Raw genomic sequence first — 7,148 nt, 5'->3', positions numbered from 1 at the left:
AATTTTCCACTTCGGAAATGTCACTAAGAGGAAGCCTTAGGAAGCACATATTCGGTGTATGTGGTCAGCAGATCGGCTTCTGACACCTTCCCCCATTACTGGAGAATTTCACGAGTTCTTAAGAAAAAAACAAACAGAAAATATGAACCCGGCAGGCATCAAAGCTGAGAAACTGAAGAGGACTAGGAGGAAAAGCTCTACTTTAAAACTCTTTTCTATAAGCCTTCGATCTGATGTTTTTCTTTAGGACAGATACAGAAAAATTCGATCTTATGCATGCTCCTTTGGAGGATTACATTTAGGCCCATTTGCGTTATTGGAAGAGAACTCTCTGTACACCTGTGAGGTTTCAAGTAACTTACAATATAAAGCAGCCAGTGACTTGCGTGGGACTTGGGCTATCCCAATTAAATTGTGTATGATGACATGTCAGCATGCAGTCAGCATGCCGGGGCTTCATTTCTGCAAGTAGAAATCCCTCGTGCAGTGTGTTATGGAAATTACTGTTCTGTGCCAAGAAACTTTATGTTACTTCATCAGATGCAACTCCATTTCTCTGACTCTCTGAACATTTTCTGTACGTGGCTATGGGTAGTTTGTGTTTCATCAGTGAAATAACTCTAGGATCTGTGTAAATGTCCTGATGCATTGCACGCTGCATTGGCAGCGTGTTACTGCTCCTTTGATTAGAGCAGCCACTGTTGTTTGTTTTTATATTTAGAGCAGCGAAATGCAAACATTCTTACCATCAAGAAAGCTAGGCGGGGTAGTACTGAAGGTAGGTTGTTTTTATCTCTGTGCTGCCTGTGTGCTTGTTTGTGTGTGCCAATTTTGCCCTCTGGTCCAGAAGAAGTTGAAATTGTTCAGAATGCAATAAAAACTGTTTTCTGAAGACTTGTTTTTGGGGAAGAAGGAGAGAAAGAATCTACGCTGAATAAAACCATACGCTGAGGTTGACTTCACCTTAGCAAAGTAGCTTGGATTTTCATATCCCTATGCAGGTTCATTGATCTACATGCCAAAAGGAGCTGGTTGGTTTTGATTTACAGATTCTACATTGTTTAGAAGATTATAGTCTAATTCTGCTGCTGCTGTGGCTAGTCAGGGCATGAACTGCAGTCATAATGATAGGCACTCTGTTTCTGGATTTTAGCATGCCGGGCAAGGAAGTCACTTCAAAGTAAAGCTGAAACACGTGGAAGAAGGGGTTGTGGGGGAAAGAGCACAAGGAGAAGGAAATTAGATTGACCTTGGCTTATTAAAGAGTAGCATACACTGATGAATCAATGAATTTAGGCAACACTAAAAAGGATGGCATGGAGTGAAAATGATACTTGGCTTTTATTATTAGAGTTGGTGTGAAATGGCGAATATAAGAAGAAGATAACTGGAAAAAATGGATCCATTTAAATGGGAAAATGTTTTATTGTCAATGGTTGCTTATGTGTATTAGTATTGTGTTTCAGGGTCTGCTTTGAGATGAGAGGACAGGGAGGAGTTGCACTGCATTTCTCACTGTGCATGCATCTAATAAAAGATTCGCTGTCTTCAGTGGTTCACAGCTCCCACAGGGGTAGAATAAAGGGAGTTCCCACTTACAGGAGGGCAGGAGTTTGACTACTAGACTTTGAAAATGTCCTCAGAATGACTTGGTAAAACGTAGTTTATGAATGTGTAAAGCTGCTTGAGGCATTGTGGTTTCATTCAGATTTTTCTTTTTCTTTTTTTTTTCCTCATTCTTTTTCTTTCTTCTTTTTTTTCCCCCTCTCTTTTCAAGGCTGGCCTGAGATTTTAAGAGACACTGTAGTTTAGACCTTAGTATTTTATTAACATCTGGCTCTTTCTAATCTGTTACCTTCAGATCACGTCACATGCCATTACAACACAAATGAAGGACAAGAAGCCTTTGGTTGGGACTCTGGATATTTCTTTGTAATAAACAATTTATTTGCTACATTTTTGCCTTTTAGCAGGCAAATGTTCCTCTTTGCTTTGATATTTGAAATGATTTCCTTAATTATTTTTGGGACTAATTTTTGGGTTGTTGCTTGCTCAAGAGTAGTCTATTGTGTGGTCTAATGACAAAATTTGAGCAGATTAGTCTTGCTAGTACTTGCTTCTATCTAAAATAAAGAAGTGTCATTGTGAGGGCTCTGCTTCTGACAGTATTTACAATTCTAAACTCAAAAGTCATTTTCTGTGCATTTTCTTCAATGGTCAATTAAGATTCTTTGTTCTGGGTTCAGTCAGTAAATTTACTCATTAGAGCATTTTTATGCAAGTGCTTTTTGATTGAGACATCTGTGGAAAAGAGACTGAAAAAGTAGTAGCTAAAGGAAAGGTTATCAAGTTAAACTAGACATTTAACTTTAAAAGATTTCAAATTGTGAAGCATTAAAGCTGTCTTAGGTGTAAAATAATTTAGATTGTGATTCACCCATTCATCTTCATCCTGCAAACAGTTCAGGCTGGGTACTACACAGAGATTTTAATTTAGGTGTGTACTTCTGCCCTTTTGGATCAGCCCAAGGTTATTTTGCTCACCTGGAGATCTACATCCTGTAATAGACTGAAGCCAAGTTTGTTTTATAACTTGAATATTAACGTGTATTGAGAAAGCCAGATTTCTTAGGGGAAGCTTGATTTAATCTGAAAGCCCAAACACTTCCAAATGGATACGTTTATGCCGTGGCTGCACACGTGCACATTCTTTGCCTCCTAGCAGTGAGGCACATGTGATGAAGCAAAGGTTTCTCTGACGTCGGCATGGTGGAGCCCCAGTCTTTTTCCTCTCCTTCTCTCCCCTACCCTTCAGTTTTGGATTCAGGGGTCAGAGAGGTTCAGTGCGGGTATTGAATTACAATGTTGTTACTATTTTGGAAAGGAAAATGCTGGCTGAAAATGTGAAACCTTTTTTTTTTTTTTTCTCTTTTTTTTCCCCTCCCCTTTTTGCACAGTAAGTATCCCCACAAGTAAAACATATGGATGTAACTATGGTACCAAATTAAATGCTATCAAAAGCACAGTAGCTAAAATTGTAGAGGTGTTTGAAAGACTGTTTAATCTTTTACCTGTTATATGTGATATAATAACATTGATATATGTGGAGCAGCCAGTTGGGATTTTATATATCAAACAGAGAGACTGTGTATTTTGAAATTTAATCCTTGTGAAATATTTGACATCCTGAATGGGATAATTGACACAGGGACGCTAATTAGGGGGTTGTAATTCAGAAGGTTGTGATCATGTACTTTATACTGACATGTATATTGTCCCCCTGGTAACAGTGTTAATGGTGCCTAGACATGTGCATCAGGAGAAGAGAGCATACCCCTGGGAGCTTTGGAAATCAATCTTCTACATAATACCATTTTTATAATGCTCTAGAAGGAGCGGATTTACACATTTTTCCATTTATTAAGCTGATCATACATAAAATATCCTGGCTTTGGAATAATTTGACTCAGCTGGTGTTTTCATTCTTAAAAATTTGCAGTGAATAATATCTTCCCCTGAAACTGAGCTTTTCACCTAACATGCTTTGCAGTTCCCAGTATTCACTTAAAATCTTAGGTAATCTATTATATTCAGCTGAACTGAGTCCTGTTTACCTTCTGCAGGGATTATTCCAGCAACTCCTGAAATGCAAAACCTTCTGTGGCAACAGAGAAAAGGCAGTCTTGTGACTACGGCTCTGACCTAAAGGACATGCTCTCTCCAAGTATGATTTCATTCAGGTAGTGAGACCAAGAGCTGCATTAAAAAACAGAAAGATTGGCCCTAGGCAGACAGGTGAGCTCATTTTTTTTTCTCTCTTTCCCTCCTGGCTTTATGATCACACTACATGCATAATCAGACTGTCTGCCTGCCCCAAACAGAGCATTCCTTTATGGCATTTCAACAAATCCTACAGCTCTTGGACTCCAATTCCTCATCTTTACCAGATTTTTCAAACTTTCTGCATGATAGTAAGGCTTAAGTTAGGGAAAAAAGCTCTCATTTGCTATATATTAAGTGAAGGCAGAGAATTATTAGTTAATACCGCTTAAGGTACAGTACAGTACCACTGTGGAAGACAGAGAAGTGAAGAATGGGCTAAAATCCAATTAAAATTGCTGGAGTCTAACAAAATTTAAAATCACCCAGGGGATATTGATCTAATTCTTGAAAAATGCAGAGAGGGATTTTTAATTTTTTCAAAATTAAACATTTTCTAGGTCTCCTTTTGTGCAACTGCTCCAGAAGCTGTCTCTTTTTGCAGTACAGCGTGTCCTCTGATGCTCGTGTTTGGACATAGCTTTAGCAATGACTCAGAGTTCCAGCTATTGTTTCACTAGCACCAGTTCCTGCCGGGCTGGGGGTTTCCCCTCTCTTCTCTTTCCCAAATTATCAGCCAGACCCAGCCCTCTTCAGTTCATAAAATCCAACAGGAGGCCCCATATTGGGCTAGGATGGCTACAATATGCTAATTATGCAATTCCAGTGTTGCAGCTACATTGCAGGAGAAATTATGGCTATTCATCATCATCTGGACCCAAAGGAGGCATCAGTGAGAGGAACAGTCACTGCAGTACAGTGCAGATAGTGGCACTTTGTCAAAGATTGCACTTTGGTACAAGTACCTCCTTTCATAATGGGTGCATCATGCAGTTCTGTGGAGCTTCGCCCCAGAAGAGTCACACTGTCCTTTCTGTAGTTTTCTGGCTGGGGAAAAAAAAAAAAAAAAGGAAAAGAAAAAAAAAGAGGCAGATAGGCTTAAAATTATACTGGTGTACAAAGATCCATGCAAAGTCTGGGGAAGACTTTTTGCTATTTAAACTGCAATATGGTCGGACAGAGACAGTGTGTCTTGGGAACAAGACATCAGGTGGGCTGCTCTACTGCAACAACAAATTCAGACTGTGTGGGACCAGAAAGGGCTGAGGGTGTCAGCATTGTATGGCCTGAAGCACAGTTGGGTTAAAGGGAAAAATGGACATATGACATAAGGGCTACGCCAATGTTTTAAATGTGTCCAGGCCACCACAGCCACCCACCGGGGCTGGAGCCTCCTATTGTCTGGTGTAATGCTGAGAAGCTTTTCAAAAGATGCCTATCACCAAACTGAACTTCATCTTATGACAGCTCTCATCTGTGCAACACATATGCCACTGTGATGGGACTGCTAACACATACACTTCAACTCATCAAGGCTAATGAGAATAGCCACTGCACGTGTTCAGAAGTGTCCTTGACTTACGGCAATGCTGACATCTCATATGGTCACAATCTTCCTTCCATGTGGATATTTCCAGAAGATTTTTTGATTTTTTTTTTAAACCCTTAATTTATGTCTCATATGAAAGGCAGAAGAAATTGTTTATTTGCCCTGTGTATTTACATTTCTCTGAACTAACAGTTATGCATATTCCTGTTATCTCTATGTTTTTTCCTCATCTCCATGTGCGGTTAGGTTATTTAATCATCTGCAAATATGGATTGCAATCTCTTTTGAGAAGAATCTACATGGCCTTTACCTACCCTGAAAATCACAGAGGCACTCTGAAGTACCATAAAATAATGATACTCATCTTAAAATACTCATATAACTGCATCTGTTTCATATGCCCTTAACCTTGCACCTCTGTGGCAGTATAAATTCAATTAATTTACTATTTGGAACTATCTTCAGAGATGGGCTAAGATGAGGAATGAGCAGGTTTCTTAGTCTGCCTGAAAAGTTGCTTGGTGTTTTGCTCCATTTGTGGTGTTTCATAAGACATACAAAATTCCAGTTTAAGGGCTTTTGTGGGCACTGGTGGTAAATTCTGACAGTAATAAATATGATTCTTCTGCTTGAATCTTAAACAATCCAAAGGCTTTTTTGATTTTTTTTGTGTGCTTACTGTGCTTGGACCCTCAATATAACATAGAACAATGGTTTATTAAAACAAGCTGCTGTATTAAATCTGTGCTTACTCAGCTGGAAGCTAGTTGACCATTTCTGCTGCTGCTCTCAAATTCCCAAGCTGCAGATGGATTTGGAGTAATGTAACATAACTTTCCCAAGAACCTGCAGTAGAATTTGACATGTTCTTTGCTACGTATCCTCACCTTCCAAATTAACCTGAAGATAAGTGGGAACTGTTTATTTGTTACTTTATTTTCTGCTCTGAGACAGTGTGCTTGTCTGTTACAGAAGTTTCTCCCTTATATTTTGAGTAAAGCCGAGTCCCTAATAAGCTGTTTAACACAGATGAGAGAATACTATACCTGCAAAAAAGTAAAAGGCACACCAGCATGCAACATGATGGGGGCGAAAAAAAAAAACACACCTTTTTTTCAATCTTAGTATTTTAGCAGAAAAAAAAAAACAAACTGTGAGAAATGGCATGTATGCCTGAAATTTGGTTCAATGTCTTCCCCTCCTTCTCCAGGCATTTGGCATTCAGTTATGGGTACAGATTCACAGAAAACCTGAACAACAATAGCAGCGGTGTGGAAATCGACCCATGTACCCACACTTACTGAGTGGTTCCAGAACATGTGGGAAAGCCTATTGATGGAAAAGCTGATTCATACAATTCTCCCTTCCCCAAAAGTACAACAAACAAAACCACTCATGCACACAAGTATATTTGGAATCTGTCCACTCAATATGCCAGGTGCTAATAAACAATACTCTTGAGAATATTTTTATCAGGAAAACAAAATACAATATTCAGGAATAAAGGTCACAAAAAGCAAAGCTCATAACACTGTGCATGAGTAGATCTGTCTTTAACAGAGAGGACTGACAATTTTTTCCCTTTCTCCTCATTAGTCCTGGGAGACAGACTAAAATGGTAATGGATGTGCAGCTTGTTGAACTGCTAGATCTGATCTACTATGCAGACTGACGCCAATAGTTCAAATCTGGTCTGACCAGGTGTGCACCTGGAGATGCCTATGCAGCTTGCCTCATGTCCTGTAGCATACGTGCTCTGTAAGAAAGAGGAGAGCATTGAAAATGAGGTTGGGATCCAGCACCAAGCACCCAAGCCAAAGTTTTTCATACCAACAGGTGGGTTCCTATTGTCCTCAAAGGATCTTAAATCAGAAAACGTGGGGAAAATGTCTTGAAATAGGCATCTACGTTTCTGCTATTCTGTTTTTGGAAAGAAGGA

The sequence above is a fragment of the Anser brachyrhynchus genome, assembly GCF_964034855.1.
Source record: "Anser brachyrhynchus genome assembly, chromosome: 3".
In the NCBI taxonomy this organism is placed as follows: domain Eukaryota; kingdom Metazoa; phylum Chordata; class Aves; order Anseriformes; family Anatidae; genus Anser; species Anser brachyrhynchus.
This window is presented reverse-complemented; position numbering follows the sequence as displayed.